Source organism: Eriocheir sinensis, unplaced genomic scaffold (assembly GCF_024679095.1).
Source record: "Eriocheir sinensis breed Jianghai 21 unplaced genomic scaffold, ASM2467909v1 Scaffold195, whole genome shotgun sequence".
NCBI classification, from domain to species: Eukaryota; Metazoa; Arthropoda; class Malacostraca; order Decapoda; family Varunidae; genus Eriocheir; species Eriocheir sinensis.
Window position 1 is genome coordinate 551,616 of NW_026111350.1, and position 17,455 is coordinate 569,070.

Genomic DNA, 17,455 nt, shown 5'->3' on the forward strand with positions numbered 1-17,455 from the left:
ATGAATCGTTTTTGCACATACAGTCTCCTCGTCAAGTCCGTTCCATGTTGTTGTGCTTCTGTATGGAAAACTGTATTTCTTGACGTCTCTCCTACAGTCCCTCTTCTTCAATTTCTTACTATTCCCTCTTGTCACACTCCCAGGGGCATAGCCAGTATTTCAGATAGGTGGGGCACAATCTTTACCAGTAGTTCTTAACCTTTTTCATCGTATGAACGTTTGAGACCTTACAGTGTATTGCCGTGACAACTATAATACATATTGTAATGTTGACCATTTTTAAAGGTAAAAAACAACTATATGAAGATACTGATCTATTGAAAATATTACAAATAAAAGACCTTGAAAAAGCCACAGATCCCCTACAAGTGCTATTGGAACTAACGCACATAAAATAAAACCTACTTATTCAATCAGTGGGAGGACTGACGTCATTGTTTTGCAGCCACAAGTACATCAGAGCGAGGAGCAGTGCTCAGCAGGCAACACCTCATGTCGCTGTCAGTCACAAGTCACTGCGTGCCCTCGTTTTCAGTGCCATCATTGATGAGAATCCAGCCTCGCAGCGATGGGTCGAGGTCCAGTATGGTCAGTGCACGCACCGAGAGAAGAGGATAGTCGTCATTCAGTGTCGCCCAAAATGTCGGAAGCTCTTGTTCAGAAAATTCGACTTTCAACTGAGTATCCTCACGAATTTGAAGAAATTCTACCTTTGCAGCAACATCAGTATCACAGATGGCACTGTCCTTCACTGAGAAGGGTCTGGAGATCCACGCATCAGTACAGCGGTCATCCAGTCCTGGAAAGTAACTTTCGATGGCGTCATTCACTGCCAGAAGATGAGCCGAGATCTCCTCACGGAAACTGCATTCAGCTTCTGCCATAGAATCTAGGATAGTTGTCATATGAGGGTAGAAAGTTGTCACTGACCTGAACTCTTTTCACGTAAAGTTGAATCTTACACTTGAATACTGCCACTTTGTCACGAACATTGCAAGGTTTCCTTGGAGTGAAATATTCAAGGAATTCACTTCAGAGAGAAAATCTGCCAAGTAGGCAACCTTTGTTACGAAACAGTCATCTTGCATCATTTCGTGAAGATTTTCTTTTGAGGTACGACCTTCTTGCAACAGCATCGTTATTTCTTCTCGAAGTTGCAGCAAGCGATTCAGAACTTTGCCACGTGAGAGCCAACGTACCTCCGTGTGAAACAGGAAAACAGAGAAGTCAGAGCCCAGTTCTTCACAAAGTATTTTAAAAATCCTTGAAGTTGTTGCGCTCCCTCAGATGTGCTTCACAATCTTCACAACGTCTGTGAGCACTTCTTGAAGTCCAGGTGGGATAGTCTTCATTGCCAAAGCATAAAGATGAATCATGCAATGAGTGAAGGAGACATGCGGAGCGACATTCTTCACGCATCATGGAAGGAACCTCATATGCACACAGACCGACAAGTGCTTCCCAACTCAGCCATGTTTGATAAGGAGAAAGGCTTCTAGGATTTTGAAAATATCTTCCCCACGAGTTGTTGTGGCTATTGGCTCAGAGGACAAGTACTCATCCTTCATACCTTCCTTGTCAAAGTAGCGAACATAAACAAGTTGGGAACATGAGGCAACATCTGTCGACTCATCCAGTTGCAAGGAATAAACAGGACTACTCTTCACAGCACTCACCACTTGCAGGAGAATGTCCTCACTCATGTCTGAGATCCTACTTTTGACTGTATCATTCAAAAGGGAAATTGCCCTCAACTTGTGTGCCTGCTGTTATACATAAATCACCTTTGATCGTTGTTTCCAAAATGCAAGGCTTAATCAGATTTTCACCAATGGCATGACTCTGTATGAGGCTTCTTGGTGTGCACGATTTTTAGAGCAATTCTGTATGAAGCCTCCATCGCGCTGCTTTGTTCTGACGAGGGAACTGACCAGTGGAATCGATGCACTGGCCTTCAGAGCAGCTTCTTTTCGCTTGAAGTAGTCCAAGCTTTTGTCCACCAGTTGGCTATGGTAAGACTCAAAATGAACCATCAGTTTGCTTGGCCTCATATTTTCATGATTCAAAATGGTGCTGCGCCTTCACATACATGAAATAAATTATTTTCTCCCAAACCCTCCGCGACCCCTCAAGAAACCCCAAACGACCCCCTAGGGGGTCACGACCCCCAGGTTAAGAACCGCTGATCTAAACTATTTGGGCGGTCACAGCCATGCATGGCATGTCATTCTCGAGAACTTCCAACAAACCCACAAAAAGGAGTTCCTGAAGGAGGGGGCCACGGGCCCCCTGTCCAATTTCTCCAATCTCTATTGTATCTTGTATAATGCTATTAGGTCCCCACTCTCTCTTCTGCTCTCCAGTGTTGTCCGTCGCAATTTCTCCAGTCTTTCTTCATAAGTGTGTTCTCTCAGAGCTTCCAGTAGTTTGGTCGCTGCTCTTTGTATTCTTTCCAACTTTCTAATTTCTTTCTTCAATCTAGGTGACCACACTAACGCTGCATATTCCAGCCTTGGACGTATCATCCATGTTATTAGTTTCTTCACCATTTCTTCATCTTAATATGTTAATACTGCTTTTAAGTTTCTAAGAAGATTGTATGTTTCCCCAGTTATCCGATTTATACGCTTTCCAAAGGATAACTTGTCTGTTATTGTCACTCCGAGATCTTTTTGTTCTGTTTTTTTCATGATTCTTTCATTACTCAGAGAGTAGTTCCCCAATATTCGTCTACTGCTCTTACCAAACTCCATCACGCTACACTTCTCTGTATTGAATGTCATTTCCCATTTGCGTGACCATTCGCTTATTCTGTCGAGATCTTGGCTTGGGGCTACACAGTCATCTTCATTAGCCACCCTCCTCATTAGTTTAGCATCATCAGCAAACATATTCATATAGCTTGTCACCCCTTCTGTCATGTCAATTATATATATTGCTATCCTTCTCTCTGTACCTTTATCTCCAGTTTCCTTTCTGACCGTTCTATTTCTGCCGTGGTAGACGGTCAATGTTCTTCCCCTAAATCTATTAACAGTGGTGTCCCACAGGGTTCTGTCCTATCTCCCACTCTTTTTCTGTTGTTCATTGATGATCTTCTTTCCAAAATGAACTGTCCTATCCATTCCTACGCCGATGATTCCACTCTGCATTACTCAACTTCTTTTAATAGAAGACCCACCCTTCAGGAACTTAACGACTCAAGGCTGGAGGCTGCAGAACGCTTAGCCTCAGACCTTACTATTATTTCCGATTGGGGCAAGAAGAACCTGGTGTCCTTCAACGCCTCAAAAACACAGTTTCTCCACCTATCCACTCGACACAATCTTCCAAACAACTATCCCCTATTCTTTGACAACACCCAGCTATCACCTTCCTCAACACTAAACATCCTCGGTCTATCCTTAACTCAAAATCTCAACTGGAAACTTCATATCTCATCTCTTACTAAATCAGCTTCCTCGAGGCTGGGCGTTCTGTACCGTCTCCGCCAGTTCTTCTCCCCTGCACAGTTGCTGTCCATATACAGGGGCCTTGTCCGCCCTCGTATGGAGTATGCATCTCATGTGTGGGGGGGCTCCACTCACACAGCTCTTCTGGACAGAGTGGAGGCTAAGGCTCTTCGTCTCATCAGCTCTCCTCCTCATACTGATAGTCTTCTACCTCTTCAATTCCGCCGCAATGTTGCCTCTCTTTCTATCTTCTATCGATATTTCCACGCTGACTGCTCTTCTGAACTTGCTAACTGCATGCCTCCCCCCCTCCCGCGGCCCCGCTGCACTCGACTTTCTACTCATGCTCATCCCTACACTGTCCAAACCCCTTATGCAAGAGTTAGCCAGCATCTTCACTCTTTCATCCCTCACGCTGGTAAACTCTGGAACAATCTTCCTTCATCTGTATTTCCTCCTGCCTACGACTTGAACTCTTTCAAGAGGAGGGTATCAGGACACCTCTCCTCCCGTATTTGATCTTCCTTTCGGCCACCTCTTTTGTTTCTTTTTTAGGAGCAGCGAGTAGCGGGCTTTTTTTTATTATTGTTTTCTTTTTTGTGTGCCCTTGAGCTGCCTCCTTTGTTGTAAAAAAAAAAAAAAAAAAAAAACAATCGGAGCCAGCACCGATCCTTGGGGGACTCCACTAGTCACTTCCGTCCAGCTTGATTTATTGTTTCTGATTACTGTTCTCATTTCTCTCTCCGTTAAAAAGTCTATAATCCAACCCTTATATTTTGCATCATCCTGTAGGTTTCTCCAAATAACTTGTTTATGTGCTTTTCTGGGGAGTGTGTCTTGCATCGTTACTCCCAAATCTTTTTTCTTCATGTACTACCTACGTTTTCTCCTCCCATCCTGTATGTTTTCCTCGGTCTTTTTATACTTTTCCCCATTTCCATAACATGCCATTTGTTTGCATTGAATTCCATCTCCCATAACTGGCTCCATCTATACACTCTGTCCAGGTCTTTTTGCAGTTCTTCACATTCTTCCTCCATCTTCACTTTCCTTATTAACTTTGCATCGTCTGCAAAAAAGCTCATATAACTTTTTATACCCTTTGGCATATCATTTATATATATTATGAACGTTATTAGTGTTTGTGTGTCATTTCAGGTAAAATATAAGTATCAAGTATATAAAGCAAATAGTCATGTCACGTGTTTGTGGAGGTCATCTTAGGTCCCAAGGGTGAGGTGTGTGTGTCTGTCTGTCTGCAGTGCTTGTTCCAGAGCCTCAAGGGAAGTGCCGGCAGCCTGGAAGGGGTTTTGGGGCCCCTATTCAGAGTGCCTTAAAGTGTGTGTGTGTGTGTGTGTGTGTGTGTGTGTGTGTGTGTGTGTGTGTGTGTGTGTGTAATTCACCACGGCCTGATCATGAGTTGGACTGGCTTTCGCCAGCAGGTACCCTCCCGACGTGAGTAAGTGCTCATTATTGTCAATCTCTGGGTACTGCCAAGACCTCACACACCACACACCCCATCCCTCTTGCTCAAGGGGGGACAGTAACCACTTCTAGTCAACGGAAAGAATCTGGCCTGAGCGGGGCTCGAACTGCCGCCTGTTTGGCCGTGAAGACTTGCAGTGCAGCGCTCTACCAATTGAGCTACCGGAGCGGTGTGTGTGTGTGTGTGTGTGTGTGTGTGTGTGTGTGTGTGTGTGTGTGTATCCACCTAGTTGTATTTACCTAGTTGTGACATACGGGAAAAGAGCTCGCGCTGTCCCGTCTCCATATCCGCTCCTATCCAACTTTTCCTTAAAATCATGAATGTTTCTTGCACAAACCACCTCCTCCTCCAGTCCATTCCACAGCTCAATGCTTCTGTTTATGAAGCTAAACTTTTTCACATCTCGCCTACACGTGGTCGCCCTCTACTCCTTTCCATGTCCTCTCATTTCTCTCTCACTCCACACACACAGGTCCTCCCTGTCCAGATTCTCCACCCAGCTCGCCACCCTGTACACCGCTATCAGGTCTTCTCTTCCTCTTCTTCTCTCCAGGGTTGTGAGCCCCATGCTATTGAGTCTTTCCTCGTAAGTCCGATCCCTAAGTTCCGGTACTATCTCTAATCTCTATCCAAGGGCACAATACATTCAAGCTTGAAATCGAGCAAATAGGGTACTGGGATTTATTTCAAGGAGCGTAAGCAACAGAAGCGCCAAAGTCTTCCTCAAACTATATATAACATTAGTTAGACCTCATCTTGACTATGCAGTTCAGTTCTGGTCACCTTACTATAGAATGGATATCAAAATGTTAGAATCAGTGCAGAGGAGGATGACTAAGATGATTCAGGGGTTGAGAAACTTGCCATACGAGGAAAGACTCAAACAGTTAAACTTGCATTCTCTAGAAAGGCGAAGGGTGCGTGGAGACATGATCTAGGTTTATAAATGGATGAAGGGCTTTAATAAGGGAGACATTCATAAGGTTTTGTTGGTAAGAGAACAGGGTAGGACACAAAGTTATGGGTTTAAACTGGATAAATTCAGATTCAACAGGGACATAGGCAAAAATTGGTTGACAAACAGGGTGGTGGATGAGTGGAATAGGCTTAGCAGTCATGTGGTGAGTGCCAATACAATTGTCACATTCAAAAATAGATTGGATAAATTCATGAACAGCGATTATTAGGTGGGGTTAGATACACGGGAGCTTAGGTTCAGAGGAGCTGCCTCATACAGGCCTACCGGCCTCTTGTAGACTCCTATGTTCTTATGTTATCTTAGTTGCCATTCTCTGTACTCTTTCCAGCTTTCTTATATTCTTCTTTTCATGAGGAGACCAGACCACTGCTGCATACTCCAATCTTGCCTTATCATTGTAACTATTATTTTATTCTTCATCTCGTCGTCCAAATACACAAATGCCGTCCTTATGTTCCTCAGCAAATTCATAGTTTGTCCCGTTATCCTGTTGATGTGTTTCTCCGGTGACATGTTCTCTGAGATAGTCACTCCCAGATCTTTTTCTTCCACTCCTTTGCATATTATCTCACTTCCCATCTAATAATCATATTCACATCTTCTACCACTCCTACCAAACACTATTTTTTTACATTTCCCAAGGTTGAATTCCATCTGCCATGTACCACTCCACTCCCATATTTTGTCCAGGTCTCTCTGCAATACCTCACAGTCTTTCACATCATTGATTCGTCTCAATAGCTTTGCATCATCTGCAAACAAACTCACATAGCTGGTCACTCCTTCCACCATATCATTTATATAAACAACAAACATTATTGGCGCCAGCACCGAACCTTGTGCGACCCCACTCCTCACTGGACACCAGTTGGAAGCCTTGTCCCTAATTATTGTCCTCATTTCCCTGTTAGTTAGGAAGTCCTCCAGCCACTTAATCAGTCCATCACCCACTCCACCCCTATTTTTTTTTTCCAAATTAGTCTTCTGTGCAGTACTTTGTCAAATGCCTTTTTCAAATCCAGATACACTCCATCCCCCCAGCCTTCTCTCTCTTGTATTAAATCTGCCACCCTTGAGTAATAACATAACAAGTTGGTGACACACGATCTCCCTCCTGAATCCAAACTGGCAATCCGAGATAACTCTCACTTACCAAAAAATCCGACCACCTGTTTTTAACCAACCTCTCACATATCTTTGCAACCACACTAGTGAGTGATACCGGTCTGTAATTTAATGGGTCCTCTCTCTCTCCTCCTTTATAAATTGGTACTATGTTTGCTCTCTTCCAATCTTGTGGTACCCTTCCTTCACGCAGGGAGGTGCTCATTATGGAGTGCAGTTTCTCTGCAAGTTGCTCACTACATTCTTTCAGGATCCAGCCTGACACTTCATCCGGCCCTGTCGCCTTTCTTACATCCAGCTTGTTCAAGCTTTCCTTGACCTCCTGCACCGTTAACTGTATCTCCTGCATAACCCTTCCTCTTTCCTGGCCCGGTGGTTGTACGAATTCGTCTTCCTTTGTGAAAACTCTATGAAAGCTGTTGTTCATCACTTCTGCCATCTCTGCTGGGGCTTCATATGCAGTTCCACCCATTTTCAGTTTATCGATTGTTTCTCTATTCTTTAATTTGCCGTTCACATGTCTGTGAAATAATTTAGGTTGGTCTTTGCATTTGTCGATTATATCTTTTTCATATTTCCGTTTTTCTTCTCTTCTAATCTTTGTATATTCATTCCTTCCTTGTTTGAAATTGTTCCATGCGTTGATTCTTCCTCGTCTCCTCCATCCCTTCCAGGCTTCCTCCTTTCTTTTTCTAGCTGCCTTGCATCTTTTGTTAAACCACTTCTTTTTACCAACATCCTTTTTGGTTACCTCAGGGACATAACTATTATCGGCTTCTTTGTACAGCTTTAAAAACTCCTCCCACTTGTCTTGGGTACTTTTGGCTTTGTACAGCCCACTCCAATTTGCATTTTAAAAAAAAAAGTGTGTGTGTGTGTTAAGCCCTTCAACCTATAGCCTTTCATCTCTGTAATAGTATTTATCTATGTTTATCTGTATATATATATATATATATATATATATATATATATATATATATATATATATATATATATATATATATATATATATATATATATATAGATATATATATATATGTCAAAGTAACGGCCTCGTGTTCAGGAGGACGAGTTTCATCCCCCCGGTGGTGCCCAGCTGGATTTTTTTTCCGCCGCCCGTGGCCAAAAACTACCACATGCTGTCAAGAGACCACCTATCAACCCCGGACTCTAGATTCAAGGATCAAAAATGAGCTCTGGGGAGGGCAGCATGCCAAAATAAGATATGGCCACTATAAACTCGCCTGCGCGCCAAGAACAGGCTGGGCCCACCACCAGGACCCACCGACCTGCCTTGGACCAACCAAACAGATCATCCAACACTAAGAAGCCAAATAATGTATAAAAATATATATATATATATATATATATATATATATATATATATATATATATATATATATATATATATATATATATATATATATATATATATATATATATATATATATATATATATATATATATATATATATATATATATATATATATATATATATATATATATGAGAAATCAGGGTAGGAAAAGATCACAATTTCCCTTATAATGATAATCTTTTTTATGCTTTTTAATATTTGTCCTGTAATAGATTAAATCACATAATTTAAATCAAAGCAACTCTAATATATGTCTGTCTGTTTATGTGTTTACAAATTCCATCATTTAGTAATTATTTACTTGCATTTCTTGGCTTTTGGAAATGCGTATCATCACTTTGCTTATATCCAGCCATCCATCTTGTTTCTTTCATAACTTACCAAGTCCTTCCTCGCTCTCCAGGCCTCAGCATCACCAGACCTTGGGAGCAGCAGCAGCCCAGTGCCAACACCAGGCCACAGGACCCCAGGCTGCCCAGCACACTGCCAGTGCCGGGGATCTTCAGACCCGTCTCCAGCCTTAGGGAATGGAGGGCGGAGGGCTGCAGTGGCGGTGGCGGCTATAGTAATGTGTCAGCAATATTTTTTTTCTGCCTCTAGGTGTGGTAGTCTTTCTTGGTGGTGGGTCCCGTCGGCCAGCCCCAGCCCTCTATAGTGCAGGGAAGTGTTTATAGTGGCGCCACCTTGCCTGGATCACTTCTGATCCCCTCTTTTAGAGAGAGAATCTAGAGTCTGGGTTGACAGGCGTCCACCATGACAGCATGTGGGTAGTGTTGGGCCACTCGGCAGTGACTGAAAAATACTGTCTGTGGTGGTGGGAGGGACCCAAACCCTCATCCTGCACTGGTGGTCACTTTTTGTGTCAATTATTTATTATTACTATTATTATTATTATTATTATTATTATTATTATTATTATTATTATTATTATTATTATCTTTTTTATGTCGTAGCCTATAGCAGCGGCAGGCTTTGGTCAGTGGCCTGGCGGTGGGCCCGCGGTGTTTTCAGTGGCAGGGTTGTAATTCCTGGGGCTGGATAGAGATTCCCAAATATCTTCTGCATCGGCCTAAAAATGCCCCGAAGAGTGCTGGGTTTTCAAAATTTTCCCCACCTGAGGATGCCTTCTAGACCCCCAAAAATATCTGCCAAAATTAGTCCTGAGTGGTGGTGGTGGTGTTGAGAGTGTTAATGACAGTGATGATAAGCATTGTTAGGGGTGCTGGTGTGTAGTGATGAAGTGGTGGTGATGTCAGTCTGTGGTGGTGTTGAAAACTAGCCTCTTTTAAACGGTGATGAGTGGTGGTGAACGGTGTTTACTGTACTGGTGGTGATGAAAATTGGTGTTGATGGCCTTTGTGGAGGTGTTGATGGCAGTGGTGATGAAATATAGGCATGTTTAGAGGTTCTGGTGTTGATGGTGGAGGTACTTGTGTTGGTGGTGATGAAAATTGGTGTTATAGCCCTGGTGGTGATGATCTCTATACCTAATGGTGTTGTAAATATGCATCTTTAGTGGTGTGGCAGTGTTGAAGGCAGTGGTGATGAAAAATTGGTGTCCAGTGGTGTTGTGTGGTGGTGAAACATGCATCAACTCCACATGCAAGACTTAACACCATTTTTGTCCATTCCAAAATTTCATGTATATCTATTGCAGTTCATTTTTATTTTTATTTATTTTTATTACTTCAACAGTAAATTAGAATGCTCAAGGTGATGGAAAGGAATGAAGAAAGAGAGAGACAGGAGAGGATAAAAATAGCTTAATCTATCTATCCCACTCTTATTCTGCAAGATGTACAATAGGGAACATAGTCTTTCATTACACCCAGTCCTTCAGCTCTTAAGGATGGCTCCAGAGTCCAGTCTTAGCAGTTAAGTCCCCAAAGTCTTGTTCATGTTATTTTAGTGCCAGTGAGTGCCTGCTTACAGTGCCAAAGTGACCCTTTCTGTCCCTTCCCTTCCTAGCTCATGGGAAGGTTGGTGTGAGAGAGAGAGAGAGTACATACATAGAAAGTCAGACCACACAGACCCCATGGTCCAGACTAGGTGGTCTGTCCTTAAACCTAAGTGATTCTACATTAATCAGATGGCTCCAAAACGTTGCTTTTCTATTCTAGTTAATATTAAGTTCAAGGAAGTGACGGTCGAGCTTGTTTTTAAAGGAGTCAATTGTGTTACATGTTATTACACGAGAGAGAGAATCAAATAAACATTAAACGAAAATGAAAAAAAAGGGAGAGAGAGGGGGGAGGGGCCGTTCATTATCATGGCTATTATTATTATTATTAAGGGAGTCTAGTTGGTCATTATTAGCATTTCCTATCTTCCATTTCCTTATATTGATAAAATTTGTATTTATTTTGCAGATTTGAGTCAACAAGAGGAAGAAGAAGAAGGAGGAGGAGGAATTGATAATAAGAGGAATACCAAAAGAAGAACAAGAGTTTGAACAGTAGTAATAGTATTTGACTCTACACATTCTCTCTCTCTCTCTCTCTCTCTCTCTCTCTCTCTCTCTCTCTCTCTCTCTCTCTCTCACACACACACACACACACACACACAGAGAAAACACTTGAAAATTCCTTATTTCTAATGTTTATTAATTTATATTCTTACATCAATATCCAAGTCAGTCTCAATAGTACATACAACACGAACATATACATACATACACAAGTGTTTTCTCCTCCCTATCTTTTTATACTCCAGTTAGGTTCCTTCTTCTTGTGCTCAGTTCATTGTATTCTTTCTTTCCTGTTCTATTTCTTCCCTCTCTGTCTCTTCCCTCTCTCCCTCTCCATTCCTTCCTCATATCTGCTTCCTTTCCATTCCATATTTCTATCTCTTCATTAGGGTTTTATCCATTTTTCTTTCATTACACACACACACATATTTGAGGCATTTGGAGGGGAGGGGACGTAAGGGAAAGGCCCATTGTGTTCTAGTCTGCACTGGGAAAGGAAGGTCCGACTATTCTATGCATTCTGAGAAACAAGTTGCAAGGGAAAAGCGACCTTGTGTTGGGCGTACCAAGAGTTGCTTTCCCCTTGTAACTTGTGTTTTGTTCCTCCTGGGATGTGTAGGATAGCCAGACTTTCCCTTCCCAGTACAAACGAGAAAAAAATAGGACTGTTCCTTATGTCCCGCCTCCTCTGAAAGCCTCAAATATACAGTTACAGATAACTGTACTTTACACATTAACCTTGTATATATTTCCTTTTTCTCAGCTCTGTTTAACTTCCTTATTTATCACTCAAGTTCTTTCTCCCTCCCTTTCATGCATCTTTCTTCATCTGTTTACCTGTCTACTCCTTCCTTGGGCTACCAGTCTCTATCCCTCTCTCTCTTGTCAATCCTATTCTCTCTCTCTCTCTCTCTCTCTCTCTCTCTCTCTCTCTCTCTCTCTCTCTCTCTCTCTCTCTCTCTCTCTCAGGCCACACAGGATGTCACCCACAGGAAGTTGATAACATCCCACAGACACATGCCCTCCCCCAGACACATAATGGACCCTATCCTGACCCGCCCCCCTACATAGCCACATGACCTTCCTTATGTCACTATGTGTATGTGTGTGTGTTTGTGTTCTAGCAATAAAAATATCAATTTGCAAATTGTGTTTTGTATTACATTCACCCTTGAGCTGCTTCACTAGATAACAATAAAAATCATGATGAAACTAAATCAAAAGATACACCTAATAAACAAATATATAACAGAAAACCCATGAAATTAATACAGGAAATCTCTGGTGTCCAACTAGCCAGGAAGAAATAGCATAGGATACCAGTGCCAAGTACTAGTATAATACATTGCTCCATGGTGCTGTGGCTGGCATGCCTACCTACCAATCCGCTGGCCAGGGTTTGAATCCCTAGACGTATGCAGGTCATCCTTTGTGTCTCGGTGATCATGTGTATCTGGAGACCCCTGGGGAGGCACCTGTGGTAGTCTGAGTGTGTCCCAGGGTGCTGGGCTCCTGCCTCCACGGCCTCCAGGGGCAGTGTAACAGAGATGAACACTGAGGCCATGCACACCAAACTTTACTTTTGACCTGGCCTAAGGATATGGGATGTCTGGATTTAACTCTACAAGAACACAACTAAATAAGGATTGGTGTACAGCAGCCGGGCTGCTCAAGTGGTGGCCGCAGTCTGCATCTGGACCTTGTGAGTGTTGCGGCTGGACCCCCGGGCCGGGCGTTGGGAGTACAGGAATGTAATAACATAACATGAAGGACGTGTAATGGACTGTATGAGTCTTCTGAGATTATCTTCCTTCCTTCCTTTCTTCATTTTTCAGAGCTGTGGACAAAGACGTTCATTAATATACCTAGTGTTCTCATTATTATTATTATTATTATTTTATTATCATTATTCTTTCTTATTCTCTTTTCTTCCTTCTTGTTCCTCTCTTTATCTTAATTTCTCTCTCCTCCTTCCTTCCTATATTTCCTTTCCTATTCTGTTATTTTTCTTTTTTTTAATTTCCCTTCCCTTCCCTTTCCTTTACCTTCCTTTCCTTTCCTTTATCTTCCTTTCCTTCCCTCTCCTTTCCTTTCCTTTCCTTTCCCTTCCTTTTCCTTCCTTTCCTTTCCTTCCCTCTCCTTTCCTTCCCTTCCCTTCCTTTCCTTTTCTTTCCTTTCCTTTCCCTTCCTTTCCCTTCCCTTCCCTTCCTTTCCTTTCCCTTCTTTTACATTCCTTTCTTTTACCTTCCTTTCCTTTATTTCCTTTCCTTCCCTTCCTTTCCTTGCCTTTCCTTTCCTTTCCTTTCCATTACCTTCCTTTCTTTCCTTTTCTGTCCCTTCCCTTCCTTTCCTCCACTCCTGACAGTCCGCCCCGAGCTGCCCCTCCCCTCCCAAGTCCCCCGGCAGGATGGATCAACTTTCCCCGCAAGCCCCTGCCCTTCCCCCAAAAAGGAGCCCCCGGATCCCCGCCCGCCAGCCCCGAGGGGAGTCCTACATCAAGATCTCCAACCTCATAAAAGTCCCCAACCTCCTCCTCCATGAAGAGTGATGCCCGCAAGCAATCAACCTCAGCCCCACCCGCCCGGACACACCCACCACGCCCCGCCCCCACTTACAGTGTGAGGGTCCCTCCTTCTCCTTCCCACACAAACAAGGTCTTGGCGTTTCCTTCCCCTTTGTTTACATAGCTCAGGTTTACTCAGTATACATCTATGCCTCAGTGTTCAGTTTGTAATTAAATGTAGTAACCCTTAGAATGTTAGCTAGTCAGAGCATAGCAGATCCACTAACAAGCCAGCCAGACAGTTCTCAAAGTAATCTGACCTCCTCACTATTCTCTCCTATGTAAACTAACCCAACTCCTTCTTATATTACTCTCACAAAGGTAGGCGGTGGCTGAGTGGTTAGTGCGCGGGCCTAGCATTCACTGCATGCTGGACAAAGCTTTTTTTTTTTTTTTTTTTTACAGCTTAGGAGATAGTTCAAGGGCACAAAGAAAAATATTAAAAAAAAAGGCCACTACCTACTGCTCCTGAATAGAGGTCAAAGGAGTGTCCAAAAAGAGAGGTCAATCTCGGGAGGAGAGGTGTCCTGATACCCTCCTCTTGAAAGAGTTCAAGTCGTAGGCAGGAGGAAATACAGATGAAGGAAGATTGTTCCAGAGTTTACCAGCGTGAGGGATGAAAGAGTGAAGATGCTGGTTGATTCTTGCATTAGGGGTTTGGACAGTATAGGGATGAGCATGAGTAGAAAGTCGTGTGCAGCGGGGCCGCAGGAGGGGGGGAGGCATGCAGTTAGCAAGTTCAGAAGAGCAGTCAGCATGGAAATATCGATAGAAGATAGAAAGAGAGGCAACATGGCGGCGGAATTTGAGAGGTAGAAGACTATCACTAGGAGGAGCCTTTGATTCCACTCTGTCAAGGAGAGCTGTGTGAGTGGAGCCCCCCCACACATGAGATGCATACTCCATACGAGGGCGGACAAGGCCCCTGTATATGGATAGCAACTGTGCAGGGGAGAAGAACTGGCGGAGACGGTACAGAACGCCCAGCCTCGAGGAAGCTGATTTAGTAAGAGATGAGATATGAAGTTTCCAGTTAAGATTTTGAGTTAAGGATAGACCGAGGATGTTTAGTGTTGAGGAAGGTGATAGCTGGGTGTTGTCAAAGAATAGGGGATAGTTGTTTGGAAGATTGTGTCAAGTGGATAGGTGGAGAAACTGTGTTTCTGAGGCGTTGAAGGACACCAGGTTCCTCTTGCCCCAATCGGAAATAATAGTAAGGTCTGAGGCAAAGTGAATCCCCACGCTACCACCTGGGATTTTTTAGTCACTGGCGAGTGGCCTAAGACTACCCACGTGCTGTCCTGAAGACCACCCATCAACCCAGACTCTACAATAAATCGTTCAAGTGAATCAAGAATGAGTTCCAGGGGGGCAACATGAGCCAAGAATAAATGGTGCCACTATGAAAATTGCCTGTGTCATGGTGGGCTTGGGCCAACCACCAGGCTCCTGAAGAAAGCCCATGGGAGCTATAAGCGAACACGCAATTAAAAAATAAATTACTAAATAAAAAATAAATAAAAAAAAACAGTTCCTTTATCTCGTCACAGCACAGTAGGTTCATTAGTTAACAAGCTGCCCATTTACTTCTGACTTCATTATACTCTCTAACTGCATCGTTTGTGACCTATACTCCCCAGTGTTTAGTTCACGTATAAATCACGTACAAATCTTGCTCTCCTACAGTTCCTTCAGCCAGTAGCTAATACAACAACATTAACAAGCTCGCCATGACATTTGTAGGTAATTTTCTCCACCAGTAATTAGTGTTGTATATCCCCGTTTTCAGTTCACAAAAAAATCTTGCTCCCCCACAGTTCCTCGAGGCAGCAAGTCCCCGAACAACATCTTAGAGGACAAGTCAGCCACGGCAATCTTGGTTGACTCTGTGCCTTGTCTGGCAACGGCTTGCTTTGATTAACCTTTTAGACTCGAGACAAATTAGAGAAGGTTTACATCATTTTAGTCAGCAAGGAGGCCTGGCTATGTCTGGTATGCAGTGTTTCCCTTCCATAAACACTCCCTCTAGTGCACCTCTCCGGCACATAAACTACTTAACGTTAAGGAATGTGTGAGCCAATTGGTGAGGACTTTAATGGTAAAGTCTTGCTCTGGCCTGACTATGCACTGGGTCTGATAGTGTTGCTTCCATTCTATGATACACCTAAATAGTCTTATTGCTGACCACTATGGCATGACCTGGGACTAATGTCTTACTGTTATATGGATTCATGTATGTATGCATGTATGTTCTAATAATGATACAGAACAGAAACAAGGTTGCAAATTCTCTCTCTCTCTCTCTCTCTCTCTCTCTCTCTCTCTCTCTCTCTCTCTCTCTCTCTCTCTCTCTCTCTCTCTCTCTCTCTCTCTCTCTCTCTCTCTCTCTCTCTGGCACTCACCTGTTCTCCGTGTTCTCTGCCTGCATGACGGCGTGGCACTCCCCTCCTCCTCCGGCTCCTCCTTCATGTCGCCACACTTGGGGTGGGGCAGGTGAACACGCCTTCCCGATGACACTCCCGGCAGTACCGTTATGGTTCTGGCAGTCCTGTAGGGAAGGGAAAGGTGTTAAAAGCCACTCCATGGTAGAACAAGGGATACACAAGCCTGGCAGTACTGTTATGGTTCTGGCAGTCCTGTAGGGAAGGGAAAGGTGTTAAAAGCCACTCCATGGTAGAACAAGGGATACACAAGCCTGGCAGTACTGTTATGGTTCTGGCAGTCCTGTAGGGATGGGAAAGGTGTTACAAGCCACTCCATGGTAGATAGAAGACCCTCTCAACAAGAAGTACACAACTCCAGGCTGGAGGCTGCAGAACGCTTAACCTCAGACCTTGCTATCATTTCCGATTGGGGCAGAAGGAACCTTGTGTCCTTCAATGCCTCAAAAACTCAATTTCTCCACCTATCAACTCGACACAATCTTCCAAACACCTATCCCCTATTCTTCGACAACACTCAGCTGTCACCGTCTTCTACACTAAACATCCTCGGTCTATCCTTATTTCAAAATTTCAACTGGAAACTTCATATCTCATCTCTCACTAAATCAGCCTCCTCGAGGTTGGGCGTTCTGTATCGTCTCTGCCAGTTCTTCTCCCCTGCGCAGTTGCTATCCATTTACAGGGGCCTTATCCGCCCTCATATAGAGTATGCATCTCACGTGTGGGGAGGCTCCACTCACACAGCTCTTCTGGACAGAGTGGAGTCTAAGGCTCTTCGTCTCATCAGCTCTCCTCCTCCTACTGAAAGTCTTCTACCTCTTAAATTCCGTTGCGATGTTGCCTCTCTTTCTATCGATATTTCCACGCTGACTGCTCTTCTGAACTTGCTAACTGCATGCCTCCCCCCCTCCCGCAGCCCCGCTGCACATGACTTTCTACTGATGCTCATCCCTATACTGTCCGAACCCCTTATGCAAGAGTTAACCAGCATCTTCACTCTTTCATCCCTCACGCTGGTAAACTCTGGAACAATCTTCCTTCATCTGTATTTCCTCCTGCCTACGACTTGAACTCTTTCAAGAGGAGGGTATCAGGACACCTCTCCTCCCGAAATTGACTTCTTTCGGCCATCTCTTTTGATTCTTTTTTGGGAGCAGCGAGTGGCGGGCTTTTTTTTATTATTGTTTTTTTTTTTTTTTTTTTGTGCCCTTGAGCTGTCTCCTTTGTTGTAAGAAAAAAAAAAAAGGAACAAGGGATACACAAGCCTGGCAGTACTGTCATGGTTCTGGCAGTCCTGTAGGGAAGGGAAAGGTGTTACAAGCCACTCCATGGTAGAACAAGGGATACACAAGCCTGGCAGTACTGTTATGGTTCTGGCAGTCCTGTAGGGAAGGGAAAGGTGTTACAAGCCACTCCATGGTAGAACAGGGGATACACAAGCCTGGCAGTAGTACTGTTATGGTTCTGGCAGTCCTGTAGGGAAGGGAAAGGTGTTACAAGCCACTCCATGGTGGAACAAGGGATACACAAGCCTGTAAGATATGTTTACACAAGCAGTTGAT

General features: G+C 43.6%; 2 long non-coding RNA genes across 5 annotated transcripts in view; one reads left to right on the forward strand and one right to left on the reverse strand.

Moving 5' to 3' along the window:
- LOC126990732 (uncharacterized) overlaps positions 1–10,989 on the forward strand; it is a 50,980-nt gene extending 39,991 nt beyond the window's left edge. For 2 of the 4 annotated variants that reach the window (XR_007744682.1, XR_007744685.1), the window contains one exon: positions 8,823–10,989. This is a non-coding gene — a long non-coding RNA (uncharacterized LOC126990732). The remainder of the gene's footprint in view (positions 1–8,822) is intronic. The other 2 variants (XR_007744683.1, XR_007744684.1) reach the window with 2 other exon arrangements.
- Positions 10,990–11,001: 12 nt separating this feature from the next.
- Positions 11,002–17,139, reverse strand: LOC126990733 (uncharacterized). Its single transcript, XR_007744686.1, has 2 exons — positions 15,852–17,139; positions 11,002–12,723 (listed from the first exon to the last, which is right to left on the reverse strand). It is a non-coding gene; the product is annotated as an uncharacterized LOC126990733 (long non-coding RNA).
- Between the last annotated feature and the right edge of the window lie 316 nt (positions 17,140–17,455).